The sequence below is a fragment of the Lytechinus pictus genome, chromosome 1 (genome assembly GCF_037042905.1).
Source record: "Lytechinus pictus isolate F3 Inbred chromosome 1, Lp3.0, whole genome shotgun sequence".
In the NCBI taxonomy this organism is placed as follows: Eukaryota; Metazoa; Echinodermata; class Echinoidea; order Temnopleuroida; family Toxopneustidae; genus Lytechinus; species Lytechinus pictus.
The window spans coordinates 26,745,055-26,770,242 of record NC_087245.1 but is presented as its reverse complement, the minus strand read 5'-3'; the positions used below and the strand labels follow the sequence as shown (position 1 = coordinate 26,770,242).

The window sequence follows — 25,188 nt, the reverse complement described above, 5'->3', positions numbered from 1 at the left end:
AGTCATCGTACGGTACACGACGGTACCAGTAGTAGGCGGTACATGTGACCAGAGGCAGAGAGGACAGTGACAGTGCATATACTTCCGATTTTGTCTCTAAAATGGACGTCCATCATTAAAAAAATACAATACCTGTATCATTTTACCGAAGAGAATGAGTTTAGATTCAGTAACAATCACCGGGATAGCACAAAAAGCACGAAATACTTTCTATTTGGTGATTTTGTTGTAACTTAGTTCAAGCAATCTGATTTTCTTTCGAGCTCGTGCATTTCTGGTACGGTATCTGCAAAAGCATAAACGAGTAATCGCACGAGATGGATTTTTTCTTTTAATTATAGTATGATTTAGGAGTAAAATAAAATGAATAGATTATGCCTAATATCAACGAGAAATACTACAAAAAACAAGTTCTAAGAGGCATAGCGAGAACTTTATAAAGAATGGGAACAAGTACTAAGGAAAATTTTTCTGAAATTGAAAATCCCATTTGAAATCGAAACAAGCAAATTTTGAAATTAAAAAAAAATGTGAATTTGAGCCGTAGAGGATTGGGGGGGGGGGGGCATAAGCACCCTCCCCCTTTCAATCGAGAGTCATTAAAATATTTGTTGTGGTAAATATCGGACATAGTGAACTGACCCATGGCCGTATGCAGAAATTTTTCGCGGGTAGGGGGGGGGGGGGGGTGGGCAAGATGCATAAAATATAAAAAATTGAAAGGAAGTGAGAAAAGTGACCGAGCTTGTCATTGCGTCTTTCCATTCTGTAAAGGGCAATTGAAGCATTTCGTGCATGCCTTTAATTAATTTTGTAAAAAAAAAAAAACATTAAGTTTTCAATATCCCCCCCCCCCCCCCCCGCTGCATACGGCCATGAACTGACTTTTTTTCGTTTAGGTTTCTTTTTGCTTTTATGTTCAGATTTTTCGTGGAATATATTACCTTTATTTGGGAGTGAAACTCATTTTTTATCAACTTGTAAGATTTTACTGAATAAGCATACAACCCCCGGGCCCCGTTGAAAAAGCTGGATCCACCCCTAAACTTCAGTAGTGATATGATGTGATTAAAATTATTAAGGGAGCGAATGAGGGAAAACCAAGCAATATAACAATAATGGAAACAATTATGTCCGGAAGTGGCAGTATACTTAAATCAAAAAAAGAAATATATCCAATTAAATGACATTAAATTGCGCAGTACGTTTTTCATGAATGTGTATGAAAAATGATTAAAGTAAAACAATCAGCTAGAAATGTGGAAAGACAAACTTACCTTATTCATTTAATGCACAACATAGTTATAGTTTGAACATCGGGTATAGTCGAGGACGGCCTGGCATCAGCATGGGTGAGGGGGTGCATGGGTTACATGTATTTCTTTTCTTATCAGTCGTTCCAATTTATCCATCATTTGCTTTCATTTAGTCAGTATCAACCTCTCTTGTTCTACACGTACACATACGCCTGCTATATATATATATATATCTTAATTTCTCTTAATCTCTATTAAGTCAATCCCTTTATTTTATTATTCAATATCAATAGTTCCGGTCCTCTTTTCTTCTATCGCTCTTAATTTTTTGTTGAATATCTTCTACGTCTATCCCTTTATTTTATTCACTATCAATTGTTATTGTCTTATCTTTTATTCTTCTACCGTTCTTGTTCGATCTCTTTTAAGTCTATATACATTTAATTATTTTATTTCTTCAGATCATTCTTTCCTTTCTTCTCTCGCATTTCTCTTTAACTTCAATCGTTCCATCAGTCATACATGTATAATATGACGGTACAAGACTCTTACATTGTTTTATTTCTTCAGTATCAATCTTCCCTATCTAATGTGTACATTATTTTATACAGATATTAGATAAGATCAGGAATCTACTCGTATATTAATTACTCTTGAAACGTGGTTGAATTGAACAACCCTAGCTATATGTGGACTTGACTGGGGTCAATTAATTACACCGTCTGGCGCGTTTTGTGGACAATGAATAGAGGTGTGAAGATTATAGAACAGCTAACAATGAGAAGACTGTAAGTTACACAATGATCTTTTGTGTAACTGTTTGAATAGAACATGTATTAAGCCGGCCCACTGATCAGTGATTAAGCCAGTCTATGATCAATGCCCACCCCCAAATTGTCCAATATAGTCGGCATTTGGGGGCCCGGAGTGGTGATGAGAGTGACGATGATGGCCATGAGAAAAATGATAAGGAGGAAGATGTTGATATTGAAAATCAATTATATTTTTTGTATAAAATCACCTGTTCTTGATAAAAAGAGAAACAATTACAATAAGTCCAGGTTGTCTGTTCTATATAGACGAACAGTACACAGGGCAACATAAAATGAATATAAATAAACAAATTAGCAAGAGATAATATGCACATGGATTAAAACGAGTCAATTCGTAAAAATATATCATTGCAACATTTTATTAATATTACTAAAATACATTAGGGAAATACGTTTTAAATGCTAAACGTTAGGAAAATGTATTATAGCATTGAGAAAACCATACATTTTATATGATTTTAACATTTCCGTTCAACATTTTCATGTTTTACCAAACATTTTTTTTGATATTTTGTCAATGTTTTTTGTGTTCGCTCGGGTTACACGGAAAATGGAGTATATTGGTCAAGCAAAAAAAGTGGAAGGTGGTGACTTGACCTTTTGACGCTTGTATCATATACACACCAAATAATATAAGCCTCGGGTTAAGTTAAACTGGAGTTATCATGTTTATAAGGAAATGTTAACGAATGGAGGGACAGACGGATACCGAGCGTGATACCAAGTTACGTCTCGTCTTATACGGGCGGGCGTAAAAAGACGATATATTACTTGTAGGGGGAGGCTGTTGCTGGAATGATGGACGGAGAGAAAGGGAACAGTAACACAACATGCAAAAAAAATATTTAAGGAAGATACAGGGGGGGGGGGGCTGAATAAGATTTTTCAGAAAGTGCTGATGCTAGGCATTTAAAGCAGGGCCACTTGCGGGTATTCTTTTTCCGGGAAGGGGGGGGGGGTTCAAGATAGCCGATCGAAGAGGAAAGTGGGCGAAGTAGGAGGAAGAAGACGACGGCTAAGAGAAAGAAATAAAGGATAAAGAAGATAAGGATAAGAGAGAAGCAACAGATGATATGATGGATGAACGAATGAACATGGTAAAGATAAAGGTAAAGAAAGAAGAACAGGAACAAAAAGAAGTGAAAGACATAAGAAGAATTGAATGAGGAGAATAAATATACAAATGATGATGATGATATTGTTAATTAATATCTTTGGGTATAAAATCAACTGTTATTGATAGCGAAAAAATGAAAAATGATGGGAAGCGAATCATCTTTGAATAAAAGACGTAACCGATAAAATAAACACACAGAATTGATAAACACAAAATGATGGAAAGCAAATCTACTCGTTCTTTGAATAAACAGACGAAACTGATTAAATTAAAACACAGAATTGATGAACAGGAAAATGGAAAGCAAATCTACTCGTGCTCTGAACGTCATAATGATGGAAAGTGAATCTACTCGTTCTTGGAATGAACGATGTAACTGATAAAATAAAAATACAGAATTGTTGAACAGAAAAATGATGGACAGCGTTTCTTCTTTAGATAAAAGACGTAACTGATGAACAATGAAAACAAAACACAGAATTGATGGAACTCAAAAAATGATGGAAAAGGAATCAACTCGTTCTTGCCATGAACGATGTAACTGATAAAATATACAGAATTGAACAGAAAAATGATTGAAAGCGAATCTTCTTTGAATAAAAGACGTAAATGATTAAATTATTTAAAAAAAACTGAATAATGATGAACAGAAATTGGGAAAAACGAATCTACTTTCCTTTGAATGAACGACGTAACTGATAAAATAAAAATACAGAATTAATGAACAGAAAATGATGGAAAGCGAATCTTTGAATAAAAGTCGTCAGTGATGAAAAAAAACACAGAATATTGATGAACAGAAAATGATGGTTAGCAAATCTAGTAATATCTGTTCCATTCTTAATGGATTTCACATCTCATTGGTTGTGTTTTTTTTTTTAATGTTCTATAACTATGATTAATTCTAACTTGATTCTAAATCTCTGTTTCATAACTTCATAATAAAACTCAAATCTGAATTATACTCGTCCTTTGAATTAACGTCGTAACTGATTAAATGAAAAAAGGGTCAATCAATGAACAGAAAAATGATGGTAAGCAAATCTACTCGTCCTTTGAATGAACGACGTAACTGATAAAATAAAAATGCAGAATTTATGAACAGAAAAATGATGGAAAGCGAATCTTTGATTAAAAGACGTAAGTGAGGAAATTGAAGAAAAAACAGAATTGATAAACAGAAAATGATGGTTAGCAAATCAACTCGTCCTTTAAATGAACGATGTATTACTGATTAAAAAAAACAAAAAAACAATGAACAGAAAATGATGGAAAGCGAATCTTCTTCTTTGAATGATGAATAGAAAAATGATGAAAATACTCGTTCTTTTGAATGAAATACGTACCTGATTAAAATTACAGAATTGAAGAACAAAAGATAAAAAATAAAAGATAGAAAAAGATTATCTACTTGATTTGACTTTATTTTACATATTTCACAAGTACAAACAAAATTATGAAAATAATATCAGAAAACTTATGAGAATACAAATCAGACAACAATTAATTCAAATTAAAGAAAATAGCGATTTGGAATTAAAGACAATTTAAAAGAGTGAAATATGAGGGAACCTGCATAAAAAGCAAGACTTGTCCTTTAAACGGAAGACGTCTTTGATAACATAAACACTGAAAAATAAACCATGGATCTAGCTCCACAAATAAACAGTGGAAAGATAATCTACTCGTCCTTTAAGCCAAAGATGTAACTATAACTGGGTCACTCGGTCAGGAGCTGGGCACATGGATTTCTAGCGGGGACTCGTCTGATGCGCGCGCTTGAGGCAGTTTTTCAACCCGCTGTCTAGCTATTGGGAATTTAGGATTTTCAACCCGCTGTCTATCGGGTTGAATATCTTGAAGTGCAAATGACGGGATGGTGAATTAAAAGAGAATTGGACTAAGTGGGTTTAGCCCGAATGTTGTTAGCCCATCTGATGATTAGACCAAGTGATAATAGACCATCCATCAGTAAACCGACGGGATTGCATCGGGATTGCGTCGTGTTTTGACAAAAAAGTGCCTAGAGTTGAGGCGCAAACTACATGAACAAATAGAGATCAAATCTGAAAAAAATCTCGTGTTTTACGTGAGCATTGGGCCTCTCTTCTGCCAGCTGCATGCGTGAAATTGACGCGTGAATTTCACGCGCGAAATCGGCTGGTGGTAATTTTTTGGGTCACGCCTGTCTCGCGGTAGATGCGTGACCCTTCGGAAGGGTGTCAACTTTATTCCGAGCAATACTGTAGCAGACCTATAATATACGAGTGAGCTGTGCTTAACAAGTTATAAGGTAGGACCTTTTCCCGGTGTATAGTGTATGTGAGTGTATGACTGTTTATGTTATCGGCCCCTCGCAATATAGCTAATATGCCCAGGCGCCATTAATAGCGCTCATCTAAGTAAAAAAATCTGGGACGGGCGCAAAACGCACGCATATGAACACACACAGTGCTTAGCGAATCGTAAAGCTTTGCGCGGTACATAAGATTCTTAATTTCATCATAACGATCGAGTGAGGGAGCGTAGCGCAGTGCTTTAGCAGATAGAAAGTACTAACTAGCGTTCACGGATCGATCCTTCAGCAGCTTCCTTTTTTTTTTTTTTTTTTGGGGGGGGGGGGAACAGGGGTGTGAAGTGTTTCGGTTAGACTATATATAATAGCACAGTAAAGGTCGTCATTCGTTTTTATTGCGTATGTCATGAAATTTGTGACTATACAAGCACCTTAATATGCCCAAAAAGATTTTTTAAATTTTGTTTTTTCTACTTTTCTCTTTTCGCTCTATCCCCCCTCAGACATTTCAAACCCCTTGTCCGCTGCTTATATACCCCCAAAAGAATACCCCTTTTCCCGCCCTCTGGGCCAACACAAATTATGAGGATCTTGGCTTGTTCATCACTCTATACTAGCACCTTAATATGCCCAACTACTTTTGTATATTGCTTTATTCCATATTTTCAAGAAGTTTGTCACTCTATACTAGCACCTTAATATGCCCAAAAAGATTTATTTTTTATGAAGCTTTTCCTATTTCTTTTCGCTTAATAGTATCTTGACTTGTTCATTACTCTATACTAGCACCTTAATATGCCCAAAAATATTTTTTAATTTTGCTTTTCCTATTTTTTTCTTTTCGCTCTATCCCCCCTCAGACATTTCAAACCCCCTGTCCGCTGCTTATATACCACCAAAAGAATACCCCTTTTCCCGCCCTCCGGGCCAACACGAATTATGAGGATCTTGGCTTGTTCATCACTCTATACTAGCACCTTAATATGCCCAACTACTTTTGAATATTGCTTTATTCCGTATTTTCATGAAATTTGTCACTCTATACTAGCACCTTAATATGCCCAAAAATATTTTTACATTTTGCCTTTCCTACTTTTCTCTTTTCGTTCTATTCCCCCTCAGACATTTCAAACCCCCTAACCGCTAAGAATACCCCTTTTCCCGCCCTCCGGGCCAACACGAATTATTAGGATCTTGGCTTGTTCATCACTCTATACTAGCACCTTAATATGCCCAACTACTTTTGTATATTGCTTTATTCCGTATTTTCATGAAGTTTGTCACTCTAAACTAGCACCTTAATATGCCCAAATAGATTTATTTTTTTATGAAGCTTTTCCTATTCCTTTTCGCTTAATAGTATCTTGACTTGTTCATCACTCTATACTAGCACCTTAATATGCCCAAAAAGATCTTTAAAATTTCTCTTTTCGCTCTATCCCCCCTCAGACATTTCAAACCCCCTGTCCACTGCTTATATACCCCGATAATATATGAAATAAAGCGAAATAAACATTAGGAAAGTGATTCTGAATTTAGCTCAGAATATTAAGGTGCTAGTGACAAACTGCAATAACTACGGAATAAACCAATAAGTTACAAGCAGTCAGAAATTTTGCTGGGCATCTAACGTGCCATTTTAGAGTGAAAATTGCAAAACGTCGGGACCTTATATTAGGAATATGTTACGGAAAAGAGATGAAAAAACCGTGTTTCCTAGAGCTAATAACAAGGATTGTAGCTTGGTTACTTGAATACAAGTCGGCCTACATTTGTGCAGGTGTTCCTCATTCCATGTCACATTCCTTTCAAGCTATCTGAGCGAGCACACAAAGCAAGCGAGCAATACAAAGTTATTCACGTATAGTCATAATTGTTTTTAAGCTGGAGTAGGCCTATACATACCCCTACATTTCAACTTAAAACTGATGCTTATGTAATAGTGATGGTTGATGCGTGTTCTAAGACACGTTAAGTGAATGTTTTTCAATGTAAGAAAAACATTTGCTTCGTTATTTTCCAGGTGATATAAAAATCTCCAATGAACGAAATACATTCATTATAAAACAAAACTTACAGAGCAGAACATCTTCATACAGGGCCGTGCACGGTTTGGAAAGTAGGGGAGGGGGCTGACCTTGCAAAAAATCAAAATGATATGGTTATTTTACCATTTTTGTACACGGTGTAGGAAAAAAAGGGGGGCTGAAGCCCCTCAGCCCCCACCCCCCCCCCCCCCCCGCTTCCGCGACCCCTGTTATGTACCCTATTTGCTTGACGTAGACACACTTACATGTAGGCCTATATTCGGTTTGCTTTTATGGGGTGAAGATGGATAGAGATTCTGCTGAGAGAAATCGAAAAATATTTCAAAATTTGGACTGATATTCAAGATATTATCGGATCTGCATCATAGTGGCCTCATCTCATTAGGAGATTATTTTGGAAGAAGGATTTACGACATTGGGATAGAATATTAGTTTGTACATTTTGTTTCGTCAACGGACCCAATCCAGAAATTATTTATGAATGGGCAATATTAATTGGCATGTGCAGGAGTCGTTCATCAATTAATCACATAAGAGCTTTATTTCGTTTGTTTGAAGGTGGTAGAAATTATAATTTATATGCATGGAATGTTTCCAATAGACGTTATGAATATCTAGATGGAAGAGTCCGGATATATACTCATCGTAGTAGACGCCGTTAAGGTGAATATCTAAATTTCAAGTAAACCTAAGTCACAACACTGTACGTAACACTGTTCATTTTAAAATACACGAAGCTTTGAAATGCTGGAATACAACATGTCGTTACTTCTGTGCTTCACAAAAACTATAAATGATACATATATTTACAATGAGCGAGTTCAAGCGCGTAGAGTTGGCCCTAATTAAACGTACACAATGCAGAGTAATCAGAAATTTTTATACCGTAGAATGGTACCTCAGTCACATTTCTCTTACAGCAGCCGCATGACAAGTAAAAAACAGCCGTTTTATTATATGTAGCTGATACAGAAAAAAAACACCTTCAAACGGCTGGTTTGGACTTGTCGTACGACCGCCTTAATAGATATGTGACTGAGGTATGGGGTAGTAGAAAAGTTTCCACTTGTGGAATGTATGAATTCATTAGTCACGCTATGTAGTTCAGGACGGCATTACATGTACTGTGTTCTGAGTAAACGGAGCTCCTGTAATATAAGCATGGACCTATTACAAATCAGCAACTGCTCAGAAAAATAAAAGATTTCAAGAGAATGTATAGGCCTACTTGCATACAGAGGCTTTGGCATTTGTATTATAACTTAATTGGCCACTTAACTCAAAAGGAGATTCTGAAAGGCGAGGTTTGTTTCTTTTTGTGGATTCAACATTCATTCTTTTTCTCATGACTTCAAAGAAAGGCAGGCGTTTCTCTTTCGGATGTGGGCCCGATATTCTGACGTATGTCAACTAAGTTAGACATTCCCTATTTTCAACCGGAGACAATGTATAATTATGCCTTTGTTGGTTTAAATTGATAGGCATTTGTCAAGTTCAAAGATTCTTATATAGCCCATTATCGATAAATACTTGGAATAATTAAACCATTTCAGGTAATTTAGCATCTACAACCACCAAACCAGAGGTAGGTGGCACCGATCCAGGGCAGGTGGGTGGGGCCGTTAACTGCATGTGAGTTTCTGTACCAATCATTTGGCTTTAACTGAATGAGGCCTTTAATTATTTTGAGAGAGCGGCGGCCAAATATGGATCCTGATCAGCAGCCAACATCTTCAACTTCAAGGAAGCAAGGCGGATGGTATCGCCAGCAGACCCCGCCAACTGATACTCTAAACTGGGAGGATTTCCAAAACCCATGGCCGACTTTTTTTAGGAAAGACAGTTCAGTATGGATTCCATGGCTCATCCACCAAGGAATCCTTCATGGACGAGGAGGGCTACCATGCCAAAATGTGATTTCTGGGAGTGTTGCAGCAGGAAATGCCACATTATGCAAGCAAAAATGTGAACTGAGACCCAGAAAGCGACTGGATGGTCTGACCAGGCGATGTACGAGAAACAGCAACCATGAGACATCAGTCAGGATATCATCTTTTTCAGTAAGATGCATCAAACTATTCCGGATGTCATGATGTTTATTGTCAATTTCCTTGATAGACATTTCCTAAAAGTATGTGCCCAGAAAGGTGGTATTGCGTATTCAACAGCTTGCACTTGGGCGCAGTACTCGCAAGATTTATTCGTTCAATGGACATGGGACGAAGTAGTGATGGGAGGATACCAATTTCATGGCATCGTAGAAAAAGATGAAAGTCTATTTGGAAGAGAGATAAAGTATCATCGTGGGAACCCTAGAGGCCAAGAGAGAATGTGGGTCGTTGGACTGGTGGAAAGGAATTCCGGGAAATGCATATTGTATCCCGTACAGAACCGGTGTTCTGAAACACTCATGAAGATCATCTGGCGTCACGTAGCTCCAGGGAGCACGATATATACCGACGGATGGGTAGGCTACAGGAAGCTAAATGAAGAAGGATACCAACACTTCTCAGAATATACATACAGAAAGTTTCAAAAAGAAATACAGAAACGTCGAGACCAACGAATTAATTGAAGTGGATACCAACTTCATTGAGGGCAGTTGGGCCCACGCCAAGGAACATTTCCATCATATTCATGGAACTACTACAGAGAACTTCGAGGCCCATCTTTCAGAAATTATGTGGAGAAACTTTTATAAAGGCCCCAGACTATCAAACATCTACAGACTACAGAGAGTTCTTCTCCCTGCTGGCCCAAGTCTATTCTGGGATTGAACTTCCGAGGCTAACAGCTCCCAAACCGCTCTTTGATACGTTCAAATTGGGCCCCGGAGTGGATGAAATCAGCATCCATAGGATATATGATGTGCGTCATGCCCCTTCAGACGTAGACAAGGGGGTACAGACGATCCACACCGACCACACGTATGCCCGAAAGGATGCCCCTGATGAACAATCCTCGTTCCCTTCTATTGATTCAGCAGGTAAACCCAGTACTAGTAAGGCAAGGGCCGATACTACATCGATGAGACATGTTTGTATGCCAGACGGGTTTGAAGAAGTTGAATCCGAAGATGACTGTGGACCGCCTGCACATAAAAAAGAAAGGGAAATCTCTCCTTAAAAAATCTGCAAAAAAATTGCCTGTCTGTAAAAAAACTTTGGAATGGACTCCCAGCGATTCGGACTTCAAGTAGACCGTCAGGTGCTGCATGTTTGGCCGCCAATCATTCAAAATTAAGGCCAATATATAACATTGTACATAAACTATTAAACGTTGATGAACAGAAACATATTTAGTTACTTAATGATCGAGTGGGACATATAACAGACACACTTCACAGAAGCCAGGACTAAGAAAATAAGGTAAGTCAAAAAGCTTATTTTGTATAGTACTTTACATATGTATTTTTCATAATAGTTTTTTATTTCTGCAAATAAAAATGAAACGGGTTTAGCGATACTGTGCAATGATGCTCAAATCAATGTATAGCAGCAACGAAATTGACATATATGTGCAGAGTAGATAATGAAAAAAATAACAATATTTCATCGATATTGTATAGATATTATCATACTTTTATTTGGTTATTTCATTGATACAGATTTTGGACCATACCCGATTTCGGGAACCTCTGCCCATATAGGTACTTCAATCTGACAACAAACAGGTAAGCATAATGAATAGATATGAATCCAGTTGAAAATACTACGTTATGTCAATGTTTCAAACCAATGTTATTTTCCTGGTTTAATCCGTAATTCTGGAAATTTAGCACCTAGAAAATTCAAAAAATTAATTTAGATTTTACTTTTATACATCGCTTTAAACTGTTTTGGTATATACTCTATGAGAAAATCCTTGTATTGGACTACTTGCACAACAATCATATTTTTATGTCGTCATATTATAATAAAGCTTGCATCATCTATTTCATAATCCATTTCATCTTTTATTTCCCTTATCCAAATAGACTGATTAACCTCGCCTTATACCCTGTAGTCTCACTACAACCTACCTCGCCTCCCGGCCTCCGTGATTGTGACATCGATAGGCCTGACAATCATCAGCTCAGCCTCATAGCTCAACTTCACCTGCATCAAGGTAGAGATCCCTTGCTATCCGTAAGGATATTTAAAAAAAATATTTCCCCCAAAAGAGAACAAACTGATTTTTATATGCACTCTCTATGTTTGGTGAATACGGAGATGAGGAAAACATAAGCATACTTTGGGTCGCAAAATGAGTTTTCTATTTCTTTATCTTTGCTTAGTTTGGATCAAATTATGCATATCATACATAAATCAATAAATTATTACACAAATCATATTGAAGTAGAATAGAAATAAGACAAGTGAGTGAATATAGGCAAGAGTGAATGCCGAGTGAATATGGAGGCCAGGCCATGAGACATAATCAGTTTATCAATTCATTTTTAATTCAGCCAGCAGATTTGAAACTGCACCGCCACCGGATATGATTGTTCTATTGCTCCGGCCCGACCCGGTAACTACCTCACACTGAACCAAGTGAAGACTGTCAGTCACGTCGATCAACTGATGCACATAGCTCTTCCATAACCAGTTGAGTTAGGATCATGATTTCCCAACTAAAGGTAAGCGAAATTTATCAATGCAAAAATATGGAAGCTTACTATGTTGTGCAGAATGAGCCGAAGAATCTAGAAAAAGTGTACATTAGGAACCAAGGCCTAAATGACATTCCAATATCGTTTCTCACGGTCCGCAGACGGCTAAGCGTCTTTCCCTCCATGCACGTGCATCTGCAGGTTGTACATGTGGAGCTCGCTGGGGCTGCACTGGAGCTACTACTTGCTAGCTAGCTCTATGGGTTGCATGTGGGAACGTTTCGTCGTGCACGGTTCATCGTCACCAATGCAATACTCATAAATTGTACGATAATTGGAAAACTATTGCTAAACAATTAATGCATTTTGAGGTGATTATATTTTTATCACCTGAAATCCATCTTTGTTCATGCGATTATACAATATTTTCGTCATGAATTTATAATGGTACTATGCCCGGTGGTTATGGGTGATTATTAGATTTGTATTCTTAAATCTGTATTAAATAATGTGCCACTTGAGTCGCAGTTCAAAATTAAAAACCATGTGTCATAAAGCCCTTAATTGCGCATAGATCGATCCTAGCTAGCTAGCTTTGTCTAACGTTGAACAAACAAAACTTGCACAAGATCGTCGATTGCGCTCGAGAATCTGTTTACTACGGTGGCAATCATTGAATTGTTACTGTTTAAGTTTCACATATATCACCCATGATATTATAAAAATAAGTTAAAAAAAAGAAAAGAAAATAGTCCTAACGTTGTATGCCACGTTGTATAATCGAATGTAACTTTTTTTTTATTTGCCAATAAAAAGTGTGTTGTTCATTTTGTATTTCGATAATTGCTGCGAGCTAGCAAGTCAAAATTGAACGTTGGTATGGAAGCGATATTTTCCAAAAGAAAGCCCTCTATAGACCTAGTCGAGTCTATACCTGCGCTGTACTTTTGAGAAAGAGCTCCATCAACGTCCTTTCGAGGCTACTCTAGCTTGCATGCTCAGCTCGAAGCTCGGAGAATGCATTGCGAAACGTACCGTCCCGGAACGGCTCCACACAAATCGCAACCTATTGTGGATGTGCGGTCAAGCGTGACCCGTCTCAGTGAGCTCTTGCGCTCGCACGCATACGGCGATTAATTTTTGGTCGGCTTGGCAGATTTAATGGCGCCGGGGCACAATAGCGAAGTTGGCCAAAAGTTGTCACTAAAAATGAAGGTCATTTGTCCCGCATAAAATTTGACATGTCAAAAAAACTAAAAACGTTTGTCACTAAAACAGGTCTTTTTGTCCTAATTATTAAAATTTTGTAAGTATTTTTTTTTCTTCTCAACTTTAATGGCTAAAGTTCATTGACCCTAAATGACTTTTGATTTTGGTCATGTGACGTGAAACTCATGCAGGATGTTCAGAAATACTTGATTTCCCTTATGGCCATATTTCATGAACTAGGTCTATATACTTTCTAAATTATTGATATTAATCTAAAAAACTTAACCTTTGGTTAAGATTTCAGTGTTGACGCCACTGTCGGAAAAGACATGCCTATAGTCTCGCTCTGCTATGCAGGCGAGAAAATAAAATGAGGATTGATACAGCATTGTCATTACTAGACATTCAAATGCATTCATTTATTGATCTATATTATTATATTATATGCTTCATACTTTCATATCTGCATACCTGGGCATCACAAATTTGTTTGCAGAAATTGTGTAATACTTGATGCTTACAAAGATTAACAGAATGAGAGAAGTACCCAACTACATGTACACATTGAATAGCAATTAAATTATATAACTTCTGAAGGTTTCCATGGCGAAGAAGAATAGTGTAGTAGGTTTCACGGTACACCATGTACATGTATCTTTCTTGGGCAGATGTTGGTCCTGAAAAGGACCACCCACGTTTCGACAAGTGTGTTCTTGTCGTCCTCAGGAGAATAAGCAAAGTTTGTAAAAGCAGGCCTTACTGTATATACTCTGTCGAAGTGCCGTATGCACGGTATCTCGCAGGGTACATGTCTCTGATTGGCTAGATAGGTCACATGACATCCACATATGCGGACGTGGGTGACAACACACAAATTGGGCGCGCAAAACCAGCGACGAACGGAAATGCTGTCAGTTATTATTCCCGCTAGGATTAGCATGAATGACAATAGTCACCACTTCCGCCCATGCACTGCAGTGCTCACACGTGTGTGGAACGTCCGGGTAGGCTGATTAGGCAAATTAAATTATAAATAAGAATACGGTATTCAAGTTAAAAACGGGTTATGTGATGCACAAAATGAAGGGGCATAGGCAAAAATTTGTAAGAGATCAGTAATATTTTACTGTAATTATTGTACTTAACATGTACTTACATAATATTGACTGGGCTTGAGGAGAACAACATATATATTGTCTACAAGTCTGCAACAGAATCACTTTGGCCCAAGTCTTTAACCATATTACCAGACCGGGCTTGTTTGGGTGTTAGCTGACGATGGGGGGGGGGAGTTTTAATCAATTCCCTCTTGAGATCTTGTCCACCGATCATGCGAACCCCATGAAAAGAGTGATGTAATAATTAAGCCTGAGTCGAATCGATTTTAAAATCGGTGTTCGATCGATGTCATCGAGCGCCGGTGCAGATTTTGCAAAATCGTTGATACAGCCAAAAAAATTGACTCGATTTTCCCCGCCTTCAAAATTCAATGCATCGATGTTCGATCGAATTAAAGCTGTCGAACACCAGTTTTCAAAATAATCGATATGACTCAGGCTTAGTAATAATCTACAAGACTGTATGATTAATTTTTCTCGAAACCAGATTTTTTTTCTTCATATTAATTAATTACATGTATGCTAATTTATGTGGAAATCATACTTTTTGCTCTAATTCACTATAAAGTGCTCTTAGAATGCTAAATTTGGTGTAAATATTCTTTAAAACTAGATATTACTATAACTGAATATGTTTAGGTGATAAATTTAACACTAATAAGAATTAAATCTCTTCTTTGATTTGAGCACAAAGACTCACAGAATTGCTAACACATTGCAGAGTAAAAAAATGGATACAGATGCATGTCAGAAACGATTTGTGCATTAAATCTGCATCCACTCTCATTTATAGAGTCAGAAATCTGTTAGTATTTATGAATTTCATGGAGCACAAAATAACACCAAATCCAGTGGGTGCAGATATACAAGGGAACTTTTAATACTTGCATACTCCATTCACTATTATATCCTACATAGATTGAATCCTGCATAGTGATTGGTTCAACTAGCATCATGTGACCAAATATATTTCAACTATGATGTTGCGTGACGTCAGACCTCGATATATTTTTCGCTATACCAATATTCTGACGTCACTATTTCAGAAAACTGGATATTTAGCTAAACTCTCGGGCGCACCGGCCAGCTCTCTCTCTCTCCCGGGCAAGTCTTGTGATGCGTCGGCACAGGCACTCATCTGCATTCCGCTGAGCGTGGTGGCTCGATGAAAAGTAGGTAATTCAACGCAAGTAACCAGACTTTCCAAGCTCAGCGCATAGATTTTGGTTATAAATTATTAAAAGTAGGATATAAAACAAATATATCAGGCGTTTCATTCGAAAGCATAGTGGAAATTATCAATCCTCGGTTGGACTGGCAAAACTACTATATTCCCCTCCGGGCTTCCCCTCGGGAAAAATAGTAATTGCCAGACCAACCTCGGATAAATAATTCCACTATACTTTCTCAAAGCCTGATATATTTGTTTACTGTATCTTCCCCCCTCCCCCCTGATGCTATCAACATTTAAGAACAATTTTTTCACTACCATAATAAGGATACCTTTATCCCTAAAAGAGCAGGGCTATTTGGACCCATCTCACAGCCGCAGGGGAGGGGCGGATTCCGTCTGCCCCCTGAGATCTCGGCCTTCGATCGCGTGAGCGCCGCGAAAATTTGCACAGTGATAGTGTGCGATATGATCTACAAGGCTGTGTGGTTAATTTTTTTGAAATAAGAAGATTTTTCATTTTAATGAATTAATTATGCTAATTTATTCATGAAATGAAACATTTGCTCTAATCAACTATCATAATGCCTCAAAACTGCTAATTTTAATTCACAGACTGTTTGTAGGATCCCAATCAAATGTACTTCAAAAAAATTTGGTATCGCAATTTTTTTCTTATGAAGTTTATTGGTTTTTTGAATTTCTTACGGTATGTATTTCTTTGTTTTTCGACTCTTTTTGTTTTTTTATTGTTTTTTCAATGGAAATTGTTGCAGACTTTATGCTGATCATAAACAAGACAAAAAATTAATTAAGTTTAATCAGTAAAAGTAGAAATAATGATACATTTATGAATTTTGGCTAAATACACAATTTGCATTGGATTTGTACATGAATTCACGTTTTTGAGCAGCTTTGGGTCTGACGTGCACTTACATAATGTTGCGTAATTTCGTAACCACGTACAAAGGCATTGCAAATTTGTGACAGATTTGAAAGTAAAAAGTCAGCGAGCGGCGCGGTTGAAAAATTTCGCGGGGCGGATTTATTGTGAAAAATGTAGAGGGGGCGGAATCCGCACCTCCGGGCCTTTTAGGGTTAAGTACCATAAGCCTGGCTACACAACAGAATCAATCAAAGCAATGAAGGTAATTCAAGACGAGTGATATTCCAATCCATTGGACATTGATTTTTTTTTATGGTTTGAGCGCACAATGTCAGATAAACTACAACAAGTTAAAACAAAAGATAGAAACATTGGGTTCACAGATGGTTGAAAAGGTAAGTGAGTATTCATGGAGCATATATCAGATAATTTTGATTCATGCACCAAATTGCAAAGGAAATATTACAGATGGTATTATCAGCTACTTAACCCCCGGGGGGGGGGGGGGCCACTTCCATTGACGAGTGGATACCATGCGGTCTCGAAAAGCACCCTAAACACGTCTTTTCCATATTCTAAAAATGCACCCCTTAACAAGTATTGGCGTGTGAAACCCTACCCTCAACAAGTATTGGAAACAAAACGATAGTCTTGGCAAGTATTCCCTGAAATGAACCCCTAAACAAGTATAGCCTTATTTTATTCTTAAACGTCACGTACGGGTCCGTCGGCCGTCGGTTTTCCCTTTACACATAATTTTGGTTTAGTATACGGCCCCACCTTCCACACCTCGCAAATCGGACTCTAAACACGTAATGTTGGGGCAAAAGGACATCCTAAAACATTTTAATTTTTGTCTCGCCCACCAGAGGTGAAGGCGAGACTTAGGGATCCAAATGTCGTCCGTCGTCCGTCCGTCACAAACCTGTAATGACACATAACTCCACAGCCGTAAGTCGCTTTTCAACCAAACTTGGATGGTAGATGGACGTGGGAGACCTGCATGTTATGCTGCAGTCTGAGGTCATATGGTAAGGTCAAAGGTCATTTTCAGGTCAATGTTAAAGTTTACATGCAAGACTCTCTTATGACACCTAACTCCGCAACCGTATGTCGCTTTTCAACCAAACTTGGATGGTAGATGGACTTGGGGGACCTGCATGTTATACTGCAGTTGGAGGTCACATGATAAGGTCAAAGGTCGTTTTCAGGTCAACGGTAAAGTTTACATGCAAGACTCTCTTATGACACATAACTCCGCAACCGTAAGTCGCATTTCCACCAAACTTGGATGGTAGATGGACGTGGGGGACCTGCATGTTATGCTGCAGTCTGAGGTCACATGATAAGTTCAAAGGTCATTTTCAGGTCAACGTTAAAGTTTACATGCAAGACTCTCTTATGACACCTAACTCCGCAACCATAAGTCGCATTTCCACCAAAATTGGATGGTAGATGGACTTGGGGGACCTGCATGTTATGCTGCAGTCGGAGGTCACATGGTAAGGTCAAAGGTCGTTTTCAGGTCAACGTTAAAGTTTACATGCAAGACTCTCTTATGACACCTAACTCCGCAACCGTTAGTCACTTTTCAACTAAACTTGGATATTAGATAGACTTGGGGGACGTGCATGTTATGCTGCAGTTGGAGGTCACATGGTTAGGTCAAAGGTCATTTTGAGGTCAACGTTTAAGTTTACATGCAAGACTCTCTTATGACACCTAACGCCGCAACCGTAAGTTACTTTTCAACAAAACTTGGATGGTAGATGTACTTAGGCGACCTGCATGTTATGCTGCAGTCGGAGGTCACATGGTAAGGTCAAAGGTCTTTTCAGGTCAACATTAAAGTTTACGTGCAAGGCTCTTATGACAAGTGTTATTCCATCCCAGTCATTTCACAATGAAGTTTCGATATAATTCTTTTGCGTGCCCTCGCAAATTACGATATTTCTGGTTATTTTAATAAGTGGGCGAGACACAAAATTGCTTTTGCCTTGTGTTTTATCATCCCCACAAATTTGACCCTAAACACGTAGCTTTCCTAGCAAAATAGATACCCTTTTTTCATTATTTTTGTGTTTTTGACACCCTTATCACGTTACGTACGTAACGTGCCCTATCTTGAAAAAGACATCCTTTTTATGTGTTTTTTTGGTCGCGCATGGTATCCACTTGTCAATGTAAGTTGCCCTCCCCGGGACTTAACCATATGATGATAGACTTCTGGCACCACTTGCTGCCTCAAACTAGAAATATAATGAGCACAAAATGGTTGAAAACCCTGACCCTTAAACATGATTATGAGTCTAATCATCTGTCAATAAAAGCTTAAAATTGTCTTATAAATGGTATCTAATTGAAAGAACACATGTGCATTGTTGGTAAACTGAGAATATCAAGTGAATTTCATCAACACACTGATTTCTTGGAATATTGGTGGTCTTGTAGTGCATAACATACACAATACGTCATACAGTAATAACAACCATTACAATTTTTTTAATTAAAATTGTCTAGATTCCCTGCAAGACCATCGTTGAAAAAGGAATGGTTAAAGCAACTTTCGATGGAAGACAAATTCAATAAGAAGTAGATGTTCATTACATTTCAAGAACATTTTGGAAAACAGAAATTGATCACTTTCAGAGGGAAACTCAAGGGGACAGCAGATCCAAGATTAAATGTAAGTTTTTTTGTTGATAGTTTGTGTTATGATTGCATTTACTCTGCCATCATGATTACCGGGGTACCCATTCCTATCAAGTAGCCATTAGTATTGTGAATATTGAATGGAACAGGACCAGAGTTTGTTAGTTCTATATTCTCTGTTTCATTGCTTGTAAAACAAATTTTGTTCAATGTCATTTTTATGTTGAAATATTGATCAGCAAAGACAATTACTTCCTCCATAATCCAATGACTTCTGCTTCATTTATATTTGTTTGTCAAATCTAGCTTTTCTTTAAGAGGGGGACTAGATAGTAATAAAAGATGGCTATATTTCATGGAATACTACAAATATTTCACTTGTTTGGACCAATATTACCCCTATTACTCTATGAATATCTCTAATATTCCATTTTGAGCCATCCAATATTATATATTTATGATTATTCATTTGCCCATAAAAATATACAAATTGTACAATGTAATAAGGAAAATATTTTTGAATAACTGAATTCAAGTGAAATGACACTAAAAAGGAGAGTAAAGAAATAGTTTTCATATGCAAAGGCTCACAAACGTAAGATTCAATAGGCATGCGAGTCTTCACAGAAACCCATTGAGACAATATTGCAAATAATGAATCCTTTGTAAAAGTTGACCATGAAAATATTTGATGTTATGACAAGTGTCGCATCTTGTTCTCTGATCAAGCACATAACCATTGTGAATTTCAATTCAGGGAAGGAAAATATTTTTTTTAAAGGGGCTTTCTTTTTTTCCACATTGGGGCGATTGCAGAATTATTTTTTTGGGGGGAGCTATTTCTTTCATGATAGGGCTACTTTTTAGAGGTAACAAGTAATGATGCAGGAAAAGCATATATCATTATTCTGCCATAGTTAGAATATTGATTTTTGTCTCGCCTGCATAGCAGAACAAGACTATAGGCGCCGCTTTTCCAACGGTGGCGGCGGGGGCATCGTCACCATCAAATCTTAACCGAAGGTTAAGTTTTTTAAATGCCATCATAACTTAGAAAGTATATGGGCCTAGTTCATGAAACTTTGACATAATGATTATCAAGTATTACTGACCATCTTTTTGCCAGAGTCTGATGTCACATGACCAAAGTCAAAGGTCATTTAGGGTCAATGAACTTGACCATTTTGGGGGTATCAACATCAAAATCCTAACCAAAGGTTAAGTTTTTGAAATGTCATCATAACTTAAAAAGCTTATAGGCCTAGTTCATGAAACTTGACATAAGGGTGATCGAGTATTACTGAGCAACCTGCCTGTGTTTCAGGTAACATGACCAAGGTCAAAAGTCATTTAGGGTCAATGAACTTTGACCATGTTGGGGGATGTTTGTTGATTTTCATCATAACTTTTAAAGTTTATGAATATGGTTCATAAAAATTGTACACAAGAGTAATCAAGTATCACTGAACATCCTTTGTGAGTTTCAGGTCACATGACCAAGATCAAAGGACATTTAGGGTCATTGAACTTAGATTATGAGGGGGAATTAGTTGAATTGCCATCATAAATTTGAAAATTTATAGATCTAGTTAATGGAACATGGATATAAGAGCAATCAAGTATTAGCAAACATCCTGTGCAAGTCTCAGGTCACATGACCAAGGTCAAAGGTAATTTAGGGTCAACGAACTTTGGCCATAATGGAGCTTTTTTCCAATCGAAAGATACCAGAATGCTGAAAAACAAAAAGATATGAAATTACATCATGGTTTCAATAGTCTCATTACTGTGTACAAAAATAGAGATACATGAAACGAGGCCAAGGGAGGGGGGGGGGGCTTATTTATATTACTGTGCACAAATGCGACCATTGGTTTAACAAATCCCACCATTAACAATTTCATCAATTGGTCAAATTCATACCCTATTCCAAGTATTTCCAGGTGCTTTTTTAACAATTTTGCCCCCTAAAAAGGTTCATGTATAACCTCTAAAACATACCACTTAAAAGGAATAGTCCCTAAAACATACCCAATGTTTACACAACAATGTTTATGAGAATTCCTCTCATTGAAACCTCTACAAATAATGGAAATAATGGAAACAAGAAGTTAAAACACAACCCCGGCATTTAAACAGCAGCAAGTCTGTAAAACAATCTTGGAGAAAAAGATACCCTAAATTTATATTTGTTTTACCCCACAATTTTACCCTATTTTGTTTTATTTTTGCCTTTTTGACACCTTAATAATTAGCACGATCAGCAAAATTTACCCTTTTTACAATTTTTGGTCGCCCCTGAGTACAGCAATATAGTTAAATGTCCCCCCCCCTTTCCTGGGAAGGAGACGTTGAAAAAGAAAGGACAAAATAGAGATACTACTAGTAATGAAAAATTGAATAAAAATTATTCATAAAAAGTTTTATTAAGTAAATTCAACCAATTATGATTTTGTTTTTAACAGGAGCTGGGAGAAACGATGAAATCGAACGGCATGACAGACACACAAATAAGTGAAACTTTCAGTACATGGGGATGCTCATGAAATCCTAAACAACGAAGCACTACATAACCAAAAAATGCAGCGGGAGAAGATATACTCGCATGCTCCATCCACTATCTGTCCCCACGATAATACCAACATTTAAGAACAATTTTGTCACTACCCTCGCAATGCACGATAAGGAAACTTTTAAGTACCATAAATGAGGAACCTGGCTTCACCACAGAATCAATCAAAGCTATGACAGTAATTCAAGCCAAGAGCAGTACTCCAATCTATTGGACCTTAATTTTTGCCGCGATAAGCATAAGATCACAAATAAGCTACAACAAGCCAAAGGATAAAAAAGTTGGGTTCACAGATGTTGGGAAAGGTAAAGCCCAGTCACAAGGAGATAAGGAGCCGGCAACACAGGCCCTTAGCAAGTGTGTGTTGCAATGAACAAGAGGGTTAAGTTGACGTAAGGGCATTTTCCACTCAAACGACTCATTTCTACCTTTCGATGTGCCCTCCTCAAAGAATGCCTGCATCTGTTGAATGACCAAGGCTTTAGAATATCAGCCATTGTATGTGATGGTGCATCAACAAAAAAATCCACACCAACAATGATGGTGCCAAGCTCAATGTACCACACAACATTGACGGCAGATTCGGAAATCCTGCCAATGGTGACACCATCATTTTCTTTCCCGATATATGTCACAATATCAAGCTATTGAGGAATCTCCTGGCAGACAGAGAGACACTATTCTTCAATGGAACGCAGAAGGTAAATAAAAATAAAATGCCCTTTTAATGCTTCTATTACATTGGAGGGATATTTTTATGTATTTTTTTCTAAGCAACCTAAATTTTTTTGTCTAAAAAATGTGAGCTTTTCTCCCATAAGGCACACGATCAAAAGTTTGCAAATTTACATTCTTTCCATTTTCAGAGCTATCAAATTGATAAGTCGCAGGATGACTAAAATCTTTATTAAATAAATTGAAATGTTACAAATAGTCAAACAAAACAGTAATCTAACATGCATTTAAATATTAAGGCCACTGCTTTCGCCTTGATTAAAATTTAAAACATCAGATCTTTCAGAGCTCCAAAATATTAACAATGTTATCTAAATTTCAATATTAATGCATATCAATGCACAAGAATGCATGCATTGTTTGTTTTATACAACCCCCCCCCCCCTCCCCCATGTTACTGAGTCGCCCTGAATGCTATATTTTGATCTAAATTCTAGATAATTCCAGACCTCGCACTATCCTGCACTCTTACGTCAGAGTGCAGGATAGTACATTTGGTATGACGTCAGAGTGCAGGATAGTGCATTTTGGATGCAATAGTGCAATTCGCTGAATATCATGTGATCCGATTTGGACCAATCAGATTACAGAACATTCTTGGGAATTGTATAATGTATCCTAAACAATAGACAGGAATAACCGTCTTTTCTGGGGATTTGTTTAACAATATCTGGCATTTTTCTATCGTCCCACAGTCCACAGACGGTACCCCGTTAATAGTGCAAGCGCTATTGGATACACATATCGCCCAAAAGGAGTCTATTATAGCAGGGTGCTTTCTTGTTATTCTACTCCGGATGGATTGTGGTGTTATCTGACCATACTATACCTATGTGGATTTGATGCTGAGATCTTGCTAAGAACTGACGTGCACGTACGGAATGCCACGGGAACAGAACCTTTCTGAGATGTCATATTTCTGCAGCAAGGTGAGTTTACCAATCCCATTTTCAAGGGGTACGCGAGGCTGAAAATAGCATGATTTGAACAGATGAAGAAACATCAGACCAAAAAAAAAAAAACACTGAAAATTTTATCAGAATAGGACAATGAATAACAAAGTTATGACATTAAAGATTTACATTATTTCAGTGAAGCACTTTTAGCAGTCTTCAAATATTCAATGAGCAAACTAATGATGCATATCCCACTTGCTTGTATTTAAGTACATGATATTATGCTCATACAAATTTTGTCCTCCAACAGCTAAAAAATGTATTGACAACTGTTTTAATGCATCATTGCTGCAACTTATTTTATTATTGGGGAGACATATCACACACAAGATGTAAAATGTTTCCTAGGTAATTGGTTATATACCAGCTTGGCTGTCCTACAGAGTTCATATGGGAGTTACCATAAACAGAAACACAGAACATAGGGATGTGACATCATCAGCTGACCTTATTAATAGTCATGATGATGTGCATCATAACTGTTTTCACAAAATATTGCTAAACATTAACATTTTATAATTTGTTATTATCAGGTTTTGATGAAATTTTCAGCATTTTACTCAGTGAATTTTAATTTATGTAGATAAATTATTTTTATCCCGAAATACCCCTGTAATTAAGTAGTACCCAGTTGTGGAAAGCCGACGTAGTTCAGCAGAACAACCAATTGTACAGAGACTGAAGCATTACATAGACTGTATTTTCATTTATCTGAAAACACACCACTTGATTGACATCTGATTGGAACATATTGCCAATCGCATCTCTATGCAATGGCATCGCAGGCCAGCGCACACACTGCAACAGCTCTGCAATGCGCTGCATCTCAATGGCACACCATCTTAGTGCAATCGTGGCGCATACTTCCAAAAATTCATGATTTTCTTATTCTTTTTCCAAATTTGTTCAATCTTTCATCTACAGGTACATCTATCTGCTTCTTTGATTTTTCTTTTCTATTTTGAAACTTTTTGCCCTTTTGGGTTGGATTTCCTTTTAACTTCTGTTATTTTACAGAATAATGGATAATAGTAATGATTATAAAATTCTTTTCATCATTTGTCAGGGATCAAAATTGTTGGTGGTAACAATGAGGATGTTGGAGAGAATGACCTTCGGGTCTTTGTGAAGATGGTTATCCCTAGCGGGTAGCAGCGAAGATGTTGCAGATAATGACCTCAGGATCTTTTTTAAGACGGTGATCCTTGGCGGGTAACAGCGAGGATGTTACAGAGAATGACCTTGGGTGATGCCTGGCGGGTAACGGCGAGGATGTTGCAGAGAGTGACCTCGGAATCTTTGTGAAGAGGATGATGCCTGGCGGGTAACAGCGAGGATGTTGCAGAGAATGATGTTGGAATCTTTGTGAAGAGGATGATCATTGGCAGGCAACAGCAAGGATGTTGCAGAGAATGACCTCAGATCTTTCTAAAGATGGTGACCCTTGGCGGGTAACAGCGAGGATGTTGCAGAGAATGATGTTGTTATCTTTATAAAGAGGATGATCATTGGCGGGTAACAGCTAGGAGGTTGCAGAGAGTGACTTTGGGATCTTTGTCAAGACAGTGATCCTTGGTGGGTAACAGCGAGGATGTTGCAGAGAATGAGCATGAGATCTTTGTGAAGAGGATGATCATTGGCGGGTTAGCTTTAGAGAGTGGTAAGTCATCAATTCCCCCTCTCCTGTTTTTTACACATGATTATTTGAAGTCCTATTTGATATTTTTTTATACTTAAAATTGGCAAAA

General features: G+C 37.5%; 1 long non-coding RNA gene across 4 annotated transcripts in view; it reads left to right on the top strand.

Annotated features, from left to right (window-relative positions):
* Positions 1–7: 7 nt before the first annotated feature.
* Positions 8–25,188, top strand: part of LOC129260097 (uncharacterized) — a 36,568-nt gene continuing 11,387 nt past the window's right edge. For 2 of the 4 annotated variants that reach the window (XR_010293523.1, XR_010293515.1), the window contains exons 1-8: positions 8–5,499; positions 11,158–11,223; positions 11,527–11,657; positions 11,998–12,168; positions 19,046–19,211; positions 21,643–22,450; positions 23,180–23,413; positions 24,507–25,100. This is a non-coding gene — a long non-coding RNA (uncharacterized LOC129260097). Of the gene's footprint in view, positions 5,500–7,813; positions 10,919–11,157; positions 11,224–11,526; positions 11,658–11,997; positions 12,169–15,514; positions 15,641–19,045; positions 19,212–21,642; positions 22,451–23,179; positions 23,414–24,506; positions 25,101–25,188 lie in introns of those variants that run through there. The other 2 variants (XR_010293519.1, XR_010293517.1) reach the window with 2 other exon arrangements.